Source organism: Mixophyes fleayi, chromosome 8 (assembly GCF_038048845.1).
Source record: "Mixophyes fleayi isolate aMixFle1 chromosome 8, aMixFle1.hap1, whole genome shotgun sequence".
Lineage (NCBI taxonomy): Eukaryota > Metazoa > Chordata > Amphibia > Anura > Limnodynastidae > Mixophyes > Mixophyes fleayi.
In genome coordinates, this window is record NC_134409.1 from 1605828 (window position 1) to 1627494 (window position 21667).

The following is a 21667-nucleotide window of genomic DNA, read 5'->3' on the forward strand; positions in this document are numbered from 1 at the left end:
CAGGAGACCGGAGTTCTGGAACAGAAGATGAATTACTAGTCATGGTAATTTCGGATGATGGGCTAGAAGGATCCTTACTGGAAGAAGAAGAGCAGATAGAACAGGAGTCTTGGAGAATCTAGAACAAGAATTATCTGGACCAGTTGGGCCGGAGTCCCCAACTGGGTCAACAATAGGAGCAAAAAGATTGATCTTTGATGGAATAGAGAGCTCAGATTCAGACTGAGCACAAGTCTCTGTGGATTTGAGCTGAGCACTTATCTCTGGAGGCCTGGACTGGGCATACAACTTGGGAGTGGATAGTGAGACCCATTTGCCAAAAAGTTGAGTAGTTACAAGAAAACCCACCAATCACTGGCCACCATGATTGGTGAATTTTCATTTAGAGCGGCAGAGAGAGAGCGAATAAAGCATCACATTGCCACTTGCACATATGTCATGACGTTACAACATGCGTGCGCATACACTCCTAAGGCAACAAACACAAAAATGCCAGGGTTAGGGATAGGTCCTTCAGAATCTCAGTCTCCCTAACCAGGGTTCAGAAAAACTTAGATGCACCCTTATTTGGAAGGGAAAAGTCCCCTCTTTCATCATCATCACCATTTATTTATATAGCGCCACTGATTCCGCAGCGCTGTACAGAGAACTCATTCACATCAGTCCCTGCCCCATTTGAGCTTACAGTCTACATTCTCTAACATACACACACAGACAGATAGAGAGAGAGAGAGCCTAGGGTCAATTTTTGATTGCAGCCAATTAACCTACTGGTATATTTTTGGAGTGTGGGAGGAAACTGGAGCACCCAGAGGAAACCCACGCAAACACGGGGAGAACATACAAACTCCTCACAGAGGCCATGGTCGGGAATCAAATTCATGACCCCACTGCTGTGAGGCAGAAGTGCTAACCACTGAGCCACTGTGCTGCCCCAGTGGCAGATACAATGACAGATACTTATAATATTAACACTGATGATTAATGATCCCCAGTTATATGTGACATTCTTGTCATCAACAACTTGTTTGTGTATTAGAAAGATGATGTAACAATAATATGACACAAATATGCTTGAAAACTTTATATTAGTTTGTGTATTAAAAGATTCTAGTTGTCTGTGGTTTAAATTCCATTTACACTTAGTTAACTTATATCATAATGTTCATATATTTCTGTACTGTGGCTTGATCACTTATAAATAATACTTATTGTAATAATATATATAAATTATTAGCACAGTGTGCCAAATTATATTGTTGCAAATGTACTGATTTTTGACACTGTGTATAAGAAATGTACTGATTTTATTATATTGTGTTGTATTTCTGTATAGGAAACGCATTCATTTCTGAGGTAGTGATTTGTAACTTTGGAGACAGTATTTCATTATTTGGTTTTGTAACTTTGCTAGAGGAAGTCTGTTTTTCTGATAGCAGGAAATATGAAGTAAGTCTTTTTATGTGAAGTGACAAACACCTTCTTTGGCGTGAAGGCCCGGTGGGGTGTCGTTACCTGTGTGCATGTCGTGTTAGACAGATAGGAATCCTAGCAATGTAGACATGAATCAGAGGAAATTAGGTTGATGTGGAAATTAAAGTGTGTTAGATGCAAGATTAGATTATATTCTTATAAATTATCTGATCAGACGTTCCGGTGCCAGCTAGGAAGGGGCTGGGTTAACCCCTGCCCACATGTGTGGCAAAACTGTATAAAAAGACCCCTGTTTGACTATGTAATGTGTCATTGTTCATCTTACCTTCTGATCACTGGTTCCATAAACCAGTGTGAACTGTCCTTATTAGGACACTTGAGCAAATAAACATCATTTGCTTCAAGAGCCTGCTTGATGACTACTTACCTGCTGTAATACCTTTGACCTGCAGATTAGACCCAAATCTAATCCATCATCCAGCTGTTCTGAGGTTTGGACCCAGCGTCTACAGTCATGGCCAAAAGTTTTGAGAATGGCACAAGTATTGGTTTTCAAACAGTTTGCTGCTTCAGTGTTTTTAGACCTTTTTGTCAGATGTTGCTATGTTATACTGAAGTATAATTACAAGCATTTCATAAGTGTCAAAGGCTTTTATTGACAATTACATTAAGTTTATGCAGACTCAATATTTGCAGTGTTGACCCTTCTTTTTGAAGACCTCTGCAATTCGCCCTGGCATGCTGTCAATCAACTTCTGGGTCACATACTGACTGATGGCCGCACATTCTTGCCTAATCAATGCTTGGAGTTTATCAGAAATTGTGGTTTTTTGTTTGTCCACCCGCCTCTTGAAGAATGACCACAAGTTCTCAATGGGATTAAGGTCTGGGGAGTTTCCTGGCCATGGACCCAAAATTTCGATGTTTTGATCCCCGAGCCACTTCGTTATCACTTTTGCCTTATGGCAAGGTGCTCCATCATGCCGGAAAAGACATTGTTCATCACCAAACTGTTCTTGGATGGTGGGAAAAGTTGCTCTTGGAGAATGTCTTGGTACCATTCTTTATTCATGGCTGTGTTCTTAGGCAAAATTGTGAGTGAGCCCACTCCCTTGGCTGAGAAGCAACCCTACACTTGAATGGTCTCAGGATGCTTTACTGTTGGTGTGACACAGGGCTGATGGTAGCCCTCACCTTTCCTTCTCCGGACAAGCGTTTTTCCAGATGCCTCAAACTATCTGAAAAGAGGTTCATCAGAGAAAATGACTTTACCCCAGTCCTCAGCAGTCCAATCCCTGTATCTTTTGCAGAATATTAGTGTGTCCCTTATGTTTTTCCTGGAGAGAAGTGGCTTCTTTGTTGACCTTTTTGACACCAGGCCATCCTCCAAAACTCTTCGCTTCACCGTGCGTGCAGATGCACTCACAACTGCCTGCTGCCATTCCTGAACAAGCTGTGTACTGGTGGTGCCCCGATCCCGCAGTTGAATCAACTTTAGGAAACGGTTCTGGCGCTTGTGGACGTTCTTGGTCACCCTGAAGCCTTCTTCACAACAATTGAACCTCTCTCCTTGAAGTTCTTGATGATCCAATAAATAGTTGATTTAGGTGCAATCTTACTAGTAGCAATATCCTTGTCTGTGAAGCCCTTTTTGTGCAAAGCAATGATGACTGCACGTGTTTCCTTGCAGATAACGATGATTAACAGAGGAAGAACAATGATTTCAAGCACCACCCTCCTTTTAAAGCTTAGTCTGTTATTCTAACTCAATCAGCATGACAGAGTGATCTCCGGCCTTGTCCTCATCAACACTCTCACCTGTAATAACGAGAGAATCACTGACCTGATGTCAGCTGGTCCTTTTGTGACAGGGCTGAAATGCAGTGGAAATGTTGTTTTTGGGATAAAGTTCATTGTCATGGCAAAGAGGGACTTTGAAATCAATTGCAATTCATCTGATCACTCTTCATGACATTCTGGAGTATATGCAAATTGGCATCATAATAACTGAGGCAGCAGAGTTTGTGAAAAATAATATTTGTGTCCAAACTTTTGCCCATGATTGTAGTACCACCGCTCTGCCCGCTACCAGCAGCTCTGGTCAGTGTGATAGGTCAGGGGGGAACCATCCACAGCAACCCTGATCTACAGGAAGAGGTCGGGATACCAGCCCAGGTGCCCACTGAGGGGGTACACTAGCAGCGACAGTTACCCAGAAATACGCAGTTCTGGATGCTGCTAAGGAGTCCAGTGGTGGCAGTAGCTAAGCCCCTCCTACTGCGGTTAGAGGGCGCGTTTGGAAGAAAGAAAAGGGACAGTGGCAAGGCAAGCCCAACCGCTCCCCAGCAACGTAACAGACAGGGTGCATAGGCAGTCCATCCTGTTACATCCAATCCAATCATTTTGTAAATAACTGTGAAAGAAAATAAAACATAATTTCACATTGTTATTGCACAATTTATATACAGGATGTAATCTCAATCGATCAAATGTAACATGTGATGTGAAAAATAAAATTGTTCATATATTATGTTCCACAGAACAGCGCAAGCATGTGCCACGGTGGAGGAAGAGATGGAGGGAGTAACAGAGGAGGATAATGTCAGTATTATAATATAATGTCAGCCACACAAATACTTAGCTTATTTATACACTGAAATTTAAAGTTGATATTTGTGTGCTACATCATCATCATCATTTATTTATATAGCGCCACTTATTCTGCAGCGCTGTACAGAGAACTCACTCACATCAGTCCCTGCCCCATTGGAGCTAACAGTCTAAATTCCCTAATAGACACACACTCACACAGACACAGAGGGAGAGACTAGGGTCAATTTTGATAGCAGCCAATTAACCTACCAGTATGTTTTTGGAGTGTGGGAGGAAACCGGAGCACCCGGAGGAAACCCACGCAAACACAGGGAGAACATACAAACTCCACACAGATAAGGCCATGGTTGGGAATTTAACTCATGACCCCAGTGCTGTGAGGCAGAAGTGCTATCCACTAGGCCACTGTGCTGTGAATACAACTTTGCACCCCTTGCATTGTAACATGGTTTTGTCCAGTTGACTTAAATAAGAAGTTTCTTAAGTTAAGATCCTTAATGAATCAGGCCCAAGATGATTAGCACAAGATGATTAGCCAGAGATCACTTCTCTTAGCGCTGGTTGATTTATTAACATTTTTGTTTAAGGTTATTATTGTTGTTTATCATGTATTTATTGGTTAATAAAAGTTATAGTTTTTTCACGACCTGGGTGTATTGTTTCACATATAGTACAGTTATATCAGTCCAGGTCGTGTCTGATACACAGAATAGTGCAGGGACAAATGTGATGTATGCTCAACTCCAAATACTGCTCAGAATTACACACCGCTATATCTCTTCTGTGGTGGTGTCCGGCAGGATCTGGCCGCCCTCCCAAGGCTCCCTACTGATCTGTCTCCATGCATGCTTAGAAAAGCAATGCGGAGGCCTCGTATCTGGTCCTTTTATCAGCTGCACCCCCTGATCTGGTGGTAGTTCCACTACTGTCTCACCCTGAAAAATGCATGCAAATGAGAAAGAATAACAGCAGCGCAGAGAACACAGCATTTGCATCCACACGGTAACGGGAGCAGGCCATTGTGTAACGGGAGAAGGACACAATGTAACGGGTTCAAGCAATTGTGTAACGGGTGGAGGACATTGTGTAACGGGAGGAGGACATTGTGTAACGGGTGGAGAACATTGTGTAACGGGTGGAGGACATTGTGTAACGGGAGGAGGACATTGTGTAACGGGTGGAGGACATTGTGTAACGGGAGGAGGAGAGTGTGTAACGGGAGGAGGACATTGTGTAACGGGAGGAGGACATTGTGTAACGGGTGGAGGACATTGTGTAACGGGAGGAGGACATTGTGTAACGGGTGGAGGACATTGTGTAACGGGAGGAGGACATTGTGTAGCGGGAGGAGGACATTGTGTAACGGGAGGAGGACATTGTATAACGGGAGGAGGACATTGTGTAACGGGTGGAGGACATTGTGTAACGGGAGGAGGACATTGTGTAGCGGGAGGAGGACATTGTGTAACGGGAGGAGGACATTGTATAACGGGAGGAGGTCATTGTATAACGGGACTGTAAACACAGTGTAACAGGAGGAGGACATTGTGTAATGGGACTGTAAACATAGTGTAATGGGAGGAGGCCATTGTGTAACGGGAGGAGGACATTGTGTAACGGGTGGAGGACATTGTGTAACGGGAGGAGGACATTGTGTAACGGGTGGAGGACATTGTGTAACGGGAGGAGGACATTGTGTAACGGGTGGAGGACATTGTGTAACGGGAGGAGGACATTGTGTAACGGGTGGAGGACATTGTGTAACGGGAGGAGGACATTGTGTAACGGGTGGAGGACATTGTGTAACGGGAGGAGGACATTGTGTAACGGGAGGAGGACATTGTGTAACGGGAGGAGGACACTGTGTAACGGGTGTAGGACATTGTGTAACGGGAGGAGGACATTGTGTAACGGGTGGAGGACACTGTGTAACGGGTGGAGGACATTGTGTAACGGGAGGAGGACATTGTGTAACGGGTGGAGGACATTGTGTAACGGGAGGAGGACATTGTGTAACGGGAGGAGGACATTGTATAACGGGACTGTAAACATAGTGCAACAGGAGGAGGCCATTGTGTAACAAGACTGTAAACACAGTGTAACAGGAGGAGGACATTGTGTAACGGGAGGAGAACACAGTGTAACGGGAGGAGGATATTGTGTAACGGGAGGAGGATATTGTGTAACGGGAGGAGGACATTGTGAAATTAATGGCTTAATATCGATAAGTACTTCTTATTGCAAATGTAATTCTCTAAAGAGATCTTAAAAAGAAATGATTGTTATGGAGGAGTTCTACCACTGGTATAAACAGCCAGAGGGCCCTGGTCCCCAATATAACATGGTCATAACCCAGTTCCACTGTATAGTAAGATCAGTGCAGTGTAAGCAGATATGTGACATGTAATGGGATTGTGGTACCTCCCAGCAGACATAATATATATTGGTGGGGACAGACAGTAGTGATGGGATAATGTATAATGTAGTGAGGAGATGGGAGGGGGGGAGATGCTGACTGACAGTCTAGGAGCTCCCACATATACTGTAGTGAGGGGATGGGGGGGGGGGGGAGATGCTGACTGACAGTCTAGGAGCCCCCACATATAATGTAGTGAGGGGATGGGGGGGGGGGAGATGCTGACTGACGGTCTAGGAGCCCCCACATATAATGTAGTGAGGAGATGGGGGGGGGGAGATGCTGACTGACAGTCTAGGAGCCCCCACATATAATGTAGTGAGGAGATGGGGGGGGGGGGAGATGCTGACTGACAGTCTAGGAGCCCCCACATATAATGTAGTGAGGAGATGGGGGGGGGAGATGCTGACTGACGGTCTGGGAGCCCCCACATATAATGTAGTGAGGAGATGGGGGGGGGGGAGATGCTGACTGACGGTCTAGGAGCCCCCACATATAATGTAGTGAGAGGATTGGGGGGGGGGGGAGATGCTGACTGATGGTCTAGGAGCCCCCACATATAATGTAGTGAGAGGATTGGGGGGGGGAGATGCTGACTGACAGTCTGGGAGCCCCCACATATAATGTAGTGAGGGGATGGGGGGGGGGGGGAGATGCTGACTGACGGTCTAGGAGCCCCCACATATAATGTAGTGAGAGGATTGGGGGGGGGGGGAGATGCTGACTGACAGTCTAGGAGCCCCACATATAATGTAGTGAGAGGATTGGGGGGGGGAGATGCTGACTGACAGTCTGGGAGCCCCCACATATAATGTAGTGAGGGGATGGGGGGGGGGGGAGATGCTGACTGACGGTCTAGGAGCCCCCACATATAATGTAGTGAGAGGATTGGGGGGGGGGGGGAGATGCTGACTGACAGTCTGGGAGCCCCCACATATAATGTAGTGAGGGGATGGGGGGGGGGAGATGCTGACTGACGGTCTAGGAGCCCCCACATATAATGTAGTGAGAGGATTGGGGGGGGGGGAGATGCTGACTGACAGTCTGGGAGCCCCCACATATAATGTAGTGAGGGGATGGGGGGGGGGGGGAGAGATGCTGACTGACAGTCTAGGAGCCCCCACATATAATGTAGTGAGGGGATGGGGGGGGGGAGATGCTGACTGACAGTCTGGGAGCCCCCACATATAATGTAGTGAGGGGATGGTGGGGGGAGATGCTGACTGACAGTCTGGGAGCCCCCACATATAATGTAGTGAGGGGATGGGAGGGGGGGAGATGCTGACTGACAGTCTGGGAGCCCCCACATATAATGTAGTGAGGAGATGGGGGGGGGGGAGATGCTGACTGACAGTCTGGGAGCCCCCACATATAATGTAGTGAGAGGATTGGGGGGGGGGGAGATGCTGACTGACAGTCTAGGAGCCCCCACATATAATGTAGTGAGGGGATGGGGGGGGGGAGATGCTGACTGACAGTCTAGGAGCCCCCACATATAATGTAGTGAGAGGATTGGGGGGGGGGAGATGCTGACTGACAGTCTAGGAGCCCCCACATATAATGTAGTGAGGAGATGGGGGGGGGGGGAGATGCTGACTGACAGTCTAGGAGCCCTCACATATAATGTAGTGAGGGGATGGGGGGGGGGGAGATGCTGACTGACAGTCTGGGAGCCCCCACATATAATGTAGTGAGGGGATGGGGGGGGAGATGCTGACTGACAGTCTGGGAGCCCCCACATATAATGTAGTGAGGAGAAGGGGGGGGGAGATGCTGACTGACAGTCTGGGAGCCCCCACATATAATGTAGTGAGGGGAATGGGGGGGGGGGAGATGCTGACTGACAGTCTAGGAGCCCCCACATATAATGTAGTGAGGGAATGGGGGGGGGAGATGCTGACTGACAGTCTAGGAGCCCCCACATATAATGTAGTGAGGGAATGGGGGGGGGGAGATGCTGACTGACATTCTGGGAGCCCCCACATATAATGTAGTGAGGGGATGGGGGGGGAGATGCTGACTGACAGTCTGGGAGCCCCCACATATAATGTAGTGAGGGGAATGGGGGGGGGGGAGATGCTGACTGACAGTCTAGGAGCCCCCACATATAATGTAGTGAGGGAATGGGGGGGGGGGAGATGCTGACTGACATTCTGGGAGCCCCCACATATAATGTAGTGAGGGGATTGGGGGGGAGATGCTGACTGACAGTCTAGGAGCCCCCACATATAATGTAGTGAGGAGATGGGGGGGGGGGGGAGATGCTGACTGACAGTCTGGGAGCCCCCACATATAATGTAGTGAGGGGATGAAGAGGTTGTGCGGCAGCTGTGAGCCCCATCCCCGGGGTGTGAGGAGGAGGGGGCCGGAGACAAAGAGGGGAGAGGGGCGGAGGGGCAGAGGGAGGGGGAGCAGCTGCCGCTTTGATCGCTCGGGCTCTCCGTAGCTGGCTGATATTTTGGGGGCATTTTGGGTTTATTATTTCTCCCCCCTCAGCGCTGGAGCGGGCGGTGCCGGGTGTACACCCCATTGTGCCGGGTGCAGCCCCCTCCCCGCGGCTGGCAGAGGAGATGAGCCCGGCCCGGGGGAGAGCGCACAGCAGCGGGGAGCCGAGGTGAGCTGGCCGGGCTCATGGCTGCGGGGAGCAGGTGACGGCTGGACGGTGAGTGCGGGGTACAGAGATACAATGTTACCGCTGTGTGTTATGTGTGTCACCCGACTGTTACATGTGTCACCCGAGTGCTGTATGTTATATGTCGCTCACCCGAATGTTATATATTGTGTTACCCGATAACAGTTTGTTATATATTATATATGTCACACCCGTATAGATAGACTGTTATACATATTATTAAATAAACGTATGCTGTATATTCCAGGGACACATGTATAATATTATATATCTCCCATGGTGGTTATACATTAGCTGTATATACCAGGGACAGTGATAACCCTATAATAACACATGTATAATATACAGATTATTATATATCTCCCATGGTGGTTATACAATAGCTGTATATACCAGGGACAGTGATAACCCTATAATAACACATGTATAATATAGAGATTATTATATATCTTCCATGGTGGTTATACATTAGCTGTATATACCAGGGACAGTGATAACCCTATAATAACACATGTATAATATACAGATTATTATATATCTCCCATGGTGGTTTTACAATAGCTGTATATACCAGGGACAGTGATAACCCTATAATAACACATGTATAATATACAGATTATTATATATCTCCCATGGTGGTTATACAATAGCTGTATATACCAGGGACAGTGATAACCCTATAATAACACATGTATAATATAGAGATTATTATATATCTTCCATGGTGGTTATACATTAGCTGTATATACCAGGGACAGTGATAACCCTATAATAACACATGTATAATATACAGATTATTATATATCTTCCATGGTGGTTATACAATAGCTGTATATACCAGGGACAGTGATAACCCTATAATAACACATGTATAATATACAGATTATTATATATCTCCCATGGTGGTTTTACAATAGCTGTATATACCAGGGACAGTGATAACCTTATAATAACACATGTATAATATACAGATTATTATATATCTCCCATGGTGGTTATACAATAGCTGTATATACCAGGGACAGTGATAACCTTATAATAACACATGTATAATATACAGATTGTTATATATATCTCCCATGGTGGTTATACATTATAACAGTGATAACGCTATAATAACACATGTAGAACCATGATTTGGAAAGTGCGTTATTCTGCCGTCTACGGATACACAATCGTCATTCTCTATACAATGAAAAGCGTTACAGAGAGGTTACGAGTCGCGACTGCCGGATATATTGACTCTCCAGCAAGCACAAGTACCGCTGACCCTTATGAATGGCTGTTCCAGGATAACTTATCTTAGATTTTTCAGAACATGCAGCCAAAACTATTAAATGGCTGCAGCAGAGTTTTCATGAGAAGGGGAGCACGTGGACACCCCACTGACCAAGACATTGCGAGATATAAAAATAATGGGGGTAAATACCACTAAGAGTAGAGCAGGGCGTCTTATTTAAACTCCCAATATATTCCTGGAAGAGTTCAGTGAATCCTGTTCCAGTCCAGCATGCCACAGAGTCCTATCTACGAGCTTCTGGACGTGCCCGGTGTCCTCTGATTGGATGAGATTTAGACCATGAAATCCATGTCTAGATCCATGTATACCCTAACCCTACTAACCCTAGGGTTAGGGTATAAAGCGATGTCCTGTGGGAGCCTGGGGATCGCAGTGCGGTTGACGAGTGGAGGAGAATTGGATGTACAGTATGGGCTGCTGAGGGATGGAGAAAAGAGATGATATGAGGGGTGAATAAAAACTTGTAAGTTGGGTATACTAGGGTCATAAAATAAATTGGGACATACGAGTAAGCAGGGGGAAGATAGAGGCGAAATATAGCGAGAATTAAATATATGGGAATGGGGAGATGGATGATCTTCCTCCCTTCAGCCCTCTTAGATCTACCTCTGACCTGCGCCTCGTCTCGTCTCTGGTAACCACCTCTTACTCCCGCCTATAAGACTTCTCCTGCGCTGCTCCCCACTTATGGTATTCACTACCACGCTCAATCAGACTTTCCCACAGCCTTCAAGTCTTTAGACGCTCGTTGAAAACCCATCTCTCTATTAGCAGTTACCCTACTCCCACTTACCCTACTCTCGCCAATATTACTCACACTAACTCACCTGCCCCAATCTCCACTCGCTCCTCTTGTCTCTGCTGTGCCCTCTTCCACTTAGAATGTAAGCTCTCTGGTGACCAGGTCCCTCCCTAACCTCTATTTGCATGTTTGGTTTATTTGGTGGAGGACACCGTGGTTGTAGCGTTTTCATGCACCACCTCCCGGGACAGCTAAGTGCATTAATGTAATATATCTGCAAAAATATGTTTATATAACATACAGATACATCCAGAGCACAGATGTCACTGTCATCATCATTAACACATTAATTTACCACAGGCCTGTAGGTCACACAAACATACATCTCCTAAAAGGCGCATCCCACTGATACGTGCAAGTCAAAATTGGTCGCTTCATAGAAATTTAAATTAGAAGCAATCAGTTTTTGCGTGATTTTCAGTTTATAATCCACATGTAGTTTTCGTCTTTGCAAACCGCCACACATCGTACACGATTTTACACATATTATAGATTAATAATGTGACATCCGGATGTTGTGAAACTATAAGTCCCAGCACGCCCTGCCAGCTATCATCTGGCTGTCGACTGTTAAAACATGCTGGGGTTTGTAGTATCACAGCACCCGGAGAGCCGCAGGGTAACCCGGCCGGGTATATAGTATTCTTCTCTGTTCTGTGCACAGAAAACGTTCTGTTTACTTTTTCTATACAAAACAAACAATCTCCATCTTTAAATCTATTTCTCAATTTAATGCTGCATAAAAGTTGACAATGTATTATCATTATCTGTTCCCGGCTCTAATTGTGTTTATCATGCTGCATAAAACCTGCGCTCCATTAAAATCTTTCCATATCCTATCTGTTTATGGAAAGAATGAGAACAAGGCACTGATGTGATTTCTCAGTAGTGGGAACCTTGCCGTAGACTGGAACCTGATACGGGCCCTCTGTCCGAGGCCAGTTGTGGATCCCATGCTTTAATCCAGCTAGATGGATTTCCAGGGGTGTACGGATAGAGGGAGGAGATGTTGGGTGGGATAATCATCCTGTACAGGTTGGGCCAGAATGAGGCATCCCCAAGGTCCAGGACCCCAGAACAGGCCACGTTGTGTGAACCACACAGTCATTTCCCCACAATTCAGACGTACAATTGATGAATTTATTGGGTAACAAGAAAGGTAGCAGGAGGCCCGTTGTGGACAGATAAGGGGGTGTTCTAGTCTATAGTCCTCGGTATTGATTGTGAAAAGCAGAACTTGACTGTCGTCCTCCCCGACATCCCAGAAGGTCTCTGCACGGTGATATATGGTCATTTTCAGCTTCCCCGAACATTCTGAAACGTATCACCTACATCAGGATCTTCTGTACCGTCTCTGTTACTGAATGCGGTTACCTGTGATTGGTCAGCCACAGCCAGTAGAACTTTGTAGGTCCTGAAGGTGGCCTGGGACCCGCAGTCACCTGATATTTGGATGTGTTTTTGGGAATAAGCATCGTTTTTTAAGTTAAGTGTTTCCATATCATTATTTTCCCTTCTATTGCTGCTGTGTATCGTAACGCATCTCTGCAACATCTACTGCCACCCTCCTGCCGCAACCTTCTCATAGCAAGGTCCTTTTGGGAGGAGCTAACAGACAAGATGCTGACATTTGCATTAGCAGAATATAAGGGAAGTGAATTTGGTTTCTGATAATTGCCCACCTGCTTCCCCCATTCAGATATTTTATAGTAATCGTCTTATTTACTTTCTTCATTTTATGTCGATAATTCATTAGAAACCAGGGAAGCACAACAAGTCTTTATTGGTACCTATTGAAGACTAGTCCTCCCTAGCTTGTTAGCCAATCAGAATCTAGATGGTTTTTGGGCTACGGCCGGACCTTCGCCTGTTATTTGACCTGGGGGTCTCTTGGGGTCAGAGCGTGGGAGTAATGGTGGTTTTAAGCCCTTGGTTCGCATTTAGACAAAGAGATAACGTCACCCGTTACCCCAAAATGAAGAAACAAAGATGGGAAACTGCACTAAACACTCTCTGCTCTACTGCAGGTAATACTGAGTAATGTGCTGCACAGATACATTGTAGCACAGTTGTTGTATTTTGAGATCACTATGAAGGACACGGTGGTGGTTTCCCTAGTGGTAGAAGGGGATAGTGGAGGTAAATTCACCTTAGGAAGGTGGTAAATGAGTTCCTTGTTCTTTTTTTTTTTTTACTTCAATAGATTTTTATTGAGTTTTTCAAAGTTAAATGGGGTACAGAAAATAGAAAGGGTAACAAGCACAGTTGGGGAAACAAACAAAAAGGGGGGTCACTCAATTGAAACAGCAATCCTATAGCATGCACGTTACTTTGAGAAACAGAAACAACATATACACATTGGTCTTTCTCATGGTACACCAGATGGGGAGGTATTAATGCCTAGGTAGCGCAGATAACCCACAGGCAGAGCCTATTCGTTAGGCTGGGGTTCCTCTATGAGGGCTGCTGGGGAGGGAGGGGGTGAAGTATTTGAAGCTACTCGTGCTCTACCAGAGCCCTCTGTAACCTATTCGTGCCAGCTATGAGTTCCTTCTTCTATAACAATCCCTCCGGTATCCCAACTTACAGCAATGTTTAGATATAAATCTTATTATATTTATCACCATTTTAGAAATCCCCCTATACGTCTATTCTAAGGCAGTGTTACATTCACTGTCTACGTCACTACCAGCAGGTTCCTGAGAGTATCTAATCTACAAGATTGGGGAAGGGGTTTCTTTTGGTCAAATTAAAATTTGGGTCTATGAAGCCTAATCTGGGGGATTCCACAAAAAGTGACATTTATTTTAATATTCTTATCCCATTGTTCACCTCAATAAGAGTTACTTTGTGCTAACTAAGTTTGTTACATTTTCTGACACTTTTTCTCTTTTAAAGGTGCAATTCCATAGAGAATGTTAGAATGAAGGGGATTAGATGGTCTCCTGTAGCTCAGTGATCCCTTCCCAATATTACTCAGGGGGGTGAGTTATGTGGCTTCCACTGAAAAAAAGGAAAGTGTCTCTCCTGGAAACTTATGGCATCTGCTCATTCCAGGAGAGTGTGATCAGATCTCTTAGTCTGAGCCAGTCAGTGAGGAAGCTCTTAGGTGGTCAGGTGACGGCAGAGGATAAAAAAAAAAAAAGGGGGGAGCAAAATTTTATGCTATTATCCTTCCAAAGTATTCAGCTCACTATATCATATATCTTGTCATACTAAAAACATACATGAGCTTCAATCAAAAACCTAAGGAACTAACTCCATGGGGCCGATACAGTTCTCTGAGATGTCCATCGGGACGGTAGCAGGGGTGGTCCGCAGCTATGTAGCATCACAGATAGTTCCTTGCACTCCATAGAGGAACGCAGGAAAATTTGTGATGTTCTGGTACCGTCGTATCCTGAAATGAGCATGTACATTGTGGTGATTTCTAGCGACTGATTGCGGGGAATTGAATTCCCCACACTAAATACTACAATGTATTTCACGTCTATGAAACATTTAATGAGATATATATATATATAATTATTATCATATCATTAAGTAATGACACCTTTCATCCCTGCCAATCAATACCTTCTTATAAGAACTCACATCCTGGTAGTTTCATCTTAATACAAGTGTACTCTGCAGGGAATGCACAGAAACCAGGGACAGCAATACCTGTATAGGGAATAGGGACCATTGTATAACTCACACAGTATTTTGCTATTTTTCCTGCGTCTCACCTTTACTTAGTGGAAATACACCTTGTCCTGTAGGTGCCTTTGGCTGCATCCGTTGTTCTGGTTGCTGATTCTGTAAATTGTGGGGTTAAATATCCTAAGATGTTCTATAGACTTGTCACATTGTAACTCTTCATATGCAGATTGTAGCTATAGATTAATAGCTACAAATATCTGCCCCCATGGACATTGATATCTTATAATCTGAGGAGCCCGAGTACAGAAACAATAGATTTTCCTGCTCTGTTTCCGAATCAATATATTTGTATTAAGCTTGAGAGAGAAAATGGACTTTCCAGTTGTTGTCAGGGTAAAGATTTTCCCCGGTGCAAAGTTTGTGACTGATCTCGATGGTGATTAACAAAGCTCTATCAGGGAGGTGTCTGTGCTTCCACTATATTTGTTTTTTAATCAATTTATTTTATTAGAAGACTTGAAATTTAAGCTGCTGTTTTCTCATAGGTTTAGTTTAAATTATATTTCATTGGCGAGAGTGGGCCCTGATTGAGGAGGGGGTGTATCTGCAGAAATAAACATTTTATTGGTGTTAATGAAAACCCTGTGTGTAATGCACTTCGAGAATGAGACGTGTAATTACCAATTCTGCCTCATTTACATGTCAGTGTTTATCAGGGACCGACCATAAAGCAGGATATTAATATGCCAAAATGCCCTATATAATAACTACTTCAGTTCTTCTACAGGTTCCTAGAAGAGAACCTCTTCCTGGTTCTGTGCCAGGTGGGGACAAGTGTTATGTTTTCCCTGCAGGTTCTACTTACCTTTCATAAATGTGTCACCAAGATTCATTCACTTCTTCCATATCCTTCCCATGACTGCACCGGCCATGAAACGTTCTCCTCCAACCAGTTCGGTACTGGAGGTAGAAGAGGTTAAATCCATTACTCCCAGATCCTTCTTTCTGACACTTCCTGCCCAGGGGTGCAGTAGGACTATTGTCAGCTTTTAATTATATTTTTCTCTATGGGCGCCTTAGTTGGTTCCTCTGAACCCAACTTCTAGACTACGGACCGGCAGGGAGCTGGTATGGGAGAGGATAGGACTGCTCAGAGAGGGGCTGTTGGGCAGGAGGTTAGCCCTCTTCCCCCAGCGCTCGGTGCCTTCTTCAAATCCAGACCGTGTTTGAAGGCGAGTACTTGGGCCAGAATTAGATACTAATGGTAAAAGAGCAGAAGCAGACTGGAACGGTTTCCAGAAGAAAAGAAACCATCGGAAGCTAGAAATCTGTGTCAAAACCTCCAGAATTGGGGTCATGGGGCTAAGAAACAGGCAAATCACAAACAGGGTAAATTACATTGTCAGAAATGAGTAATTATGAAAGGGATCGTTATCCCCCCGTGTTACCATCTTGTTCCCTTATTGGTGTACAGCTTCTTTTGATGGTTGGAGGCCAAGGACTATTTAGAAGGTTAAACATTAGACATGTTTGTTCCCCCTCCAACCAAAGTCTCAGACACCTACCGTCCAGTCTTCACTGGCTGCTCATAAAAGAGATCTCAGCGTTCTTAATCCAGAATTTCCTAATACAAGTTCTGGATACAGAGACAGGTCCTGGCTTTTTGGTCGACAGTATTCTTGGTCTGAAAACCAAATTGAAGATACAGATAATTATATATCTGATGTTCCTGAATTTATTTGACAAAATTAAAATATTCAAGAGTCACCCTGGACCTTCAGAATGTCCAATTCATTCAGAAGATCTGAAGTATATACGATTAGCGGTACGTGGGGACGAGAAGTGTTCTGTTTATCCCCTACTTAGACAATCTTCTCATTTTGTCTGACAACGTGGACACTCTGCCCTCCCCCCATTTAAACCTTGTTCAGGTCTGTCCCAATCAGGGTGAATGTCAAAGGGTCAAATTTGACCCCTTCTGAAAGGGAATCTTCCCGAACATTCTACTAGATTCTACAAAACGGACGTCCCTTCTTCCCAGCTCCAACTACTGGTGGTAATTCAGTAGATTTTGGCTTTCCAGAAACAAGAATTCTTCCCCATCTGGCAGGCCGTGTTACTACTTGATGACAGCCACCTCAAGCCGCCAAAACAGCTCTGCCCCCTCGAGGCATGGACCCCACAAGACCTCTGAAGGTGTCCTGTGTATCTGGCACCAAGACCTTAGCAGCAGATCCTGTAAGTCCTGTAAGTTGTGAGGTGGGGCCTCCATGGCTCGGACCTGTTTTTCCAGCACATCATCACCATTTATTTATATAGCGCCACTGATTCCGCAGCGCTGTACAGAGAACTCATTCACATCAGTCCCTGCCCCATTGGAGCTTACAGTCTAAATTCCCTAATACACACACACACACACACACACACACACACACACAGAGGTCAATTTTGATAGCAGCTAATTAACCTACCAGTATGTTTTTGGAGTGTGGGAGGAAACCGGAGCACCTGGAGGAAACCCACACAAACACAGGGAGAACATACAAACTCCACACAGATAAGGCCATGGTTGGGAATTGAACTCATGACCCCAGTGCTGTGAGGCAGAAGTGCTAACCACTACGCTACCGTGACATCCCACAGATGCTTGATAGTCTTTAGAGATTGGTGTGTCACAGTGGTTACATATAAGTTCGTAAAATGTTTGCAGGAATTTGGGTGTAATTGTCTTGTGCAAGTAGACAGCGTTAATAAATGATGTTGTCACTGTGGGGTATGGTTTATATGTCGGGGTAAATATGGTAGATTTTGGGGTGTTATTAATGCTGCCCAGTTTGGAGCCTGCGGTCACATCTTACTACATTGCGTTATGTGGACAAGTTCACTCTCAGTCAGGACATTAAATCATCATCATTTGACAAATGCAGTTTTCAGCCATAAATGTCTGCGGATCTCCAATTATAAATGTAGAATTACTCATGAAATCGGTAGACCTTTCAATAATAACTTTGTATCTAATCTTATTAATAAGAAAAGGCCAATTTGGGTGTCTTAAATTTGCTGTTTATACCCAGTGAAGTCTGCCGGTGTGAGATACAGCATCATTCAGTATCGGCTGACCAGAAACATGGCGCCACTTTTACTGCGTCCGACTTAAGGCTGCAGAACCGTGCGCAGAGGCGCCTGCCCTTCTTCCCAACGTGATAAAATAAAACGAAATAATAGTAATAAAAATATATAATGTCATATCTCACAATTAGAACATGATTGAAGATAATTTTATCTTTTTTGCTGCATATATTAAAGTTCTAACCTATCTAGTTGTGAGCTGTAGATTTCCCCTGACTCTGCCCAGGACAATAACGTTTGGTAGGAAGCCGCAACTGTTTTCTGGGATTATTTTTGGTAATACCGGTACTTTGTTGGACCAGTGCTGCAGTCCTCGGCGGTCCGTTCCCCCTTAGGGGTGCGGAGAAACTATTTATGAACCTCATTATCCAGGAACAAAGCTAATTATTATTAGAGGATGGTGGCAGATATCTCCCAGCTTCACACATAGGTGTCTGTGGACTGGGATTTTGCCCTATTTATCAAGCTGGAGATGGTGTTATCTGTTCTATCCTATGAGGAGAAGAACGAGGGGTCTTCAGTTCCCAGCCCAGCAGCCTTCGTGCTCGTCCCCATCGCAGATTGTACAGGGCCATAAGAGTCTGAACTATAAATTAAATTCCAGGACATTGGATAGGCTAATCAATTTGAATAAATTGTCACATTAACTCCTTTGTTATCATTGCGATAATAAAGGATAATAATTAACATAAGCGAGTATACGATGGTCATAAATAGACCTCTAAATATTTCTCAGCCACAACACAGCGGAAAATGAATATTTGTCACATTATAGATTGGGAGGTATGAACTAGAAGTAAATTTTCACAGCACAACGATTATACAGATGGGCAGCAGAAGTGTATTATTAATATACTCTGATGTAGACACAAGTTCAGGGCAGTATTTCTATTTAATGGTGAAATTCACGGACATGGCTTAGTGTCAGTAACTGTTACTTTTTACTGTCTTGTCTCCTTCTATTGATCAGTTCTACACATCCCGTTATGTAATGAACAGATACAGATGTAATTCCCGCATCTGAAATGTGTTCCTGTTAAGATATAGGAAATCCCAGGTTTATCCTGGATAAAATGCAATCTAAGAAAACGCGGGGATACATTGTATCATTATGTTACCTAACACTCTGCAATATTTACTCCTGTTTCACACATATGGGGGAAAGAAATAGATAATGCACAGATGAAATGGGAAAATGATTCCACAGTGATGAACGGTTTGTGTGGCTCAGTATAAATCTATATTACACCGGGCGCAGTATTACGCTGACAAGATGAGTGCTGAGAATATTAGTTGTATATTGTGTATAATGCATTATTCTGGAGCAGACTGGACACCCGACTGTATGACAATATGTAAAGAAATCCTTATATTTGGAGACTAGTGATGTCACATGTATCACATGACTGATTGTGAGTGTGACGCATTGTATAACGATCACCTCGTATCTTGCTCTGTTTCAGATTAAAACTTGTGTATTATAAGGAACAAGGGTCCCTTACTGTAAAATAAAAAGGATATTAGAAATTTTCTTCTAACCCTAGTATTGAACATGTTAGCTGTGCATTATATATATATATATATATATATATATATATATATATATATATATATATATATATTATTGTACAGGTATGGGATCGCTTAGCTATTTGCAAAAACAGGATAATTATTACATTATTGTTGCTGTTTATTGAATTATCCATACACAGAGATCTCAGAGTATTTCCTTACTGCAGTTATAAGGAGCTCAAAACTCCAAGACCCAAATCATTGTGGACAAGAGAGGCCATACCTGCACCTGTAATAGTCACCTGCACCTGTAATAGTCACCTGCACCTGTAATAGTCACCTGCGCCTGTAATAGTCACCTGCGCCTGTAATAGTCACCTACACCTGTAATAGTCACCTACACCTGTAATAGTCACCTACACCTGTAATAGTCACCTGCACTTTTTATAGTCACCTGCACCTGTAATAGCCACCTGCACTTATAATAATCATCTGCATTTATAATAGTGATTCCCTTACATACTTATAATCTACAGTACATGATTCTTTATCCCCCACATTTCATGAACATTTTATTATATAGTGCTTCACACATGTTCAAGTTAGACATACGTGTCTGTAGACATAATTTCGGTTCCTCCGGCTTTACCTGTGTACAGATAATACAAGGTCCATTCTATATCCTCAGGGCTCGGTCACACGCGTGTGCGATGGGAAAACAGGTAAAGATGTGTGAATACGTCCATATGATCTAGATGTGCGGTGTTACCAGTCCTGTCTGTTGTATCGTTAGTGCACATTATGTTTGAGGAATATAGCGCTAAAGACGATGGACCTGAGTCATAAAGGAGAGCAACGCAAAATAAGGAGTATGGTTTCTCCTGGATAAACCATGTACAATACAAGGGGTACACGTTAGTTTATTATATTGCACATAAGATAAATACTGGCTTTTTTCCATGTAGCACATAATACCTGATAGCTTTATGTGTACACTGACATTTAAGTTGATCTAGGACATGTCCTACCCCAAATATAAATCTGTCCCCACATTTTATATTTACCTCCCCTCCAATGTAACATCATTACACACACACACACGTAGGTCAGGGTTTGGATGTGCAGATATATACTGTATGTTCCCTCTGAAGTGTAACATTAAATGGAATTATAAAATGTATTTATATTTTAATTGCAGAAGTGTGGAAATAATTGAATGTATTTTAAGTAGAGGGAGGAGGAGGAGACTGAGGGGGCACAGAACGAGCACATAGAGCGTAAAATACCTAAATCTGGGATTACTTATCAGATAACATTTGGGGATACAACGATCCTCGCTGGTAATTCAGGAATGTATCTCTTTGTGTTTGTTTTAAATGAGAAATTAAATAGAGGTTGTGTCGTCTTAGCAGCTCTCGGCCTTTCCATTGAGAAATCTTCTGTTGTGACTGGGGGGGGCAGAGAGGCGGGGGGGGGGGGGCAGCTGAATTAGCTGCGGATCCCAGTTTCTCCCAGAGCTGTGCTAGATTTTGCACCTCGGAGGGACTGAAGCTGCGGTTTCCATCTAGAACTTGCAGAATAATGTGCTTTAATTAAAGAGACAATCTGTTCCCCACCTGCAGGAGAACTGCACCTTCCTACAGCTTTAACCTCCTGGAGGTTTCAGGCTCTGATGAATGAAATCCAAGAATCTACCTCTTTGATCAGATTCCAGGCTGAGGATGAATAGTCCTGTTGTGTCTGATATAGATAAATATCTCTATAAACGTAACCTGCCGGTCTGGCTTCGTGCCCCAGGGTTCAGCTTCAGGACTGCACCTACAATTAATGTTTCCTTCCCCTATAATATGCAGCTATTTATAAAGGTTTATGACCCCCACATCCCCTGTTCTCATCCATTCATCAGATAGATTGAAATGTTTCGGAGGACATTATTATAGATATTGTATAATTGTATCAACAATATTCACTCTGTAAAGCTCTTCGTTAATAAAGAGAAGATCCTAAACCGTGATTGGGTTCCCCGGTGTTTACCACATGTCAGGTCACGTTGGTGCTATAACTGCTCATTAGCTGTTGAACCTTGGGGACAGTATTCTGACATGATCTGGATTGTGGAAGTAAAGAACACGGAACTTGTGTGTAAGTCCGACTGTATTCAAATTAAGGCCTATCTCAAGATACGTT

General features: G+C 43.9%; 1 protein-coding gene across 2 annotated transcripts in view; it reads left to right on the plus strand.

Moving 5' to 3' along the window:
- The first annotated feature begins 8862 nt into the window (after positions 1-8862).
- B4GALT2 (beta-1,4-galactosyltransferase 2) overlaps positions 8863-21667 on the plus strand; it is a 54466-nt gene continuing 41661 nt past the window's right edge. The window contains exon 1 of one of the 2 annotated variants that reach the window (XM_075181582.1): positions 8863-9125. The gene's annotated coding sequence lies outside the window, so the exon portion shown is untranslated. The remainder of the gene's footprint in view (positions 9126-21667) is intronic. The other variant, XM_075181581.1, reaches the window with a different exon arrangement.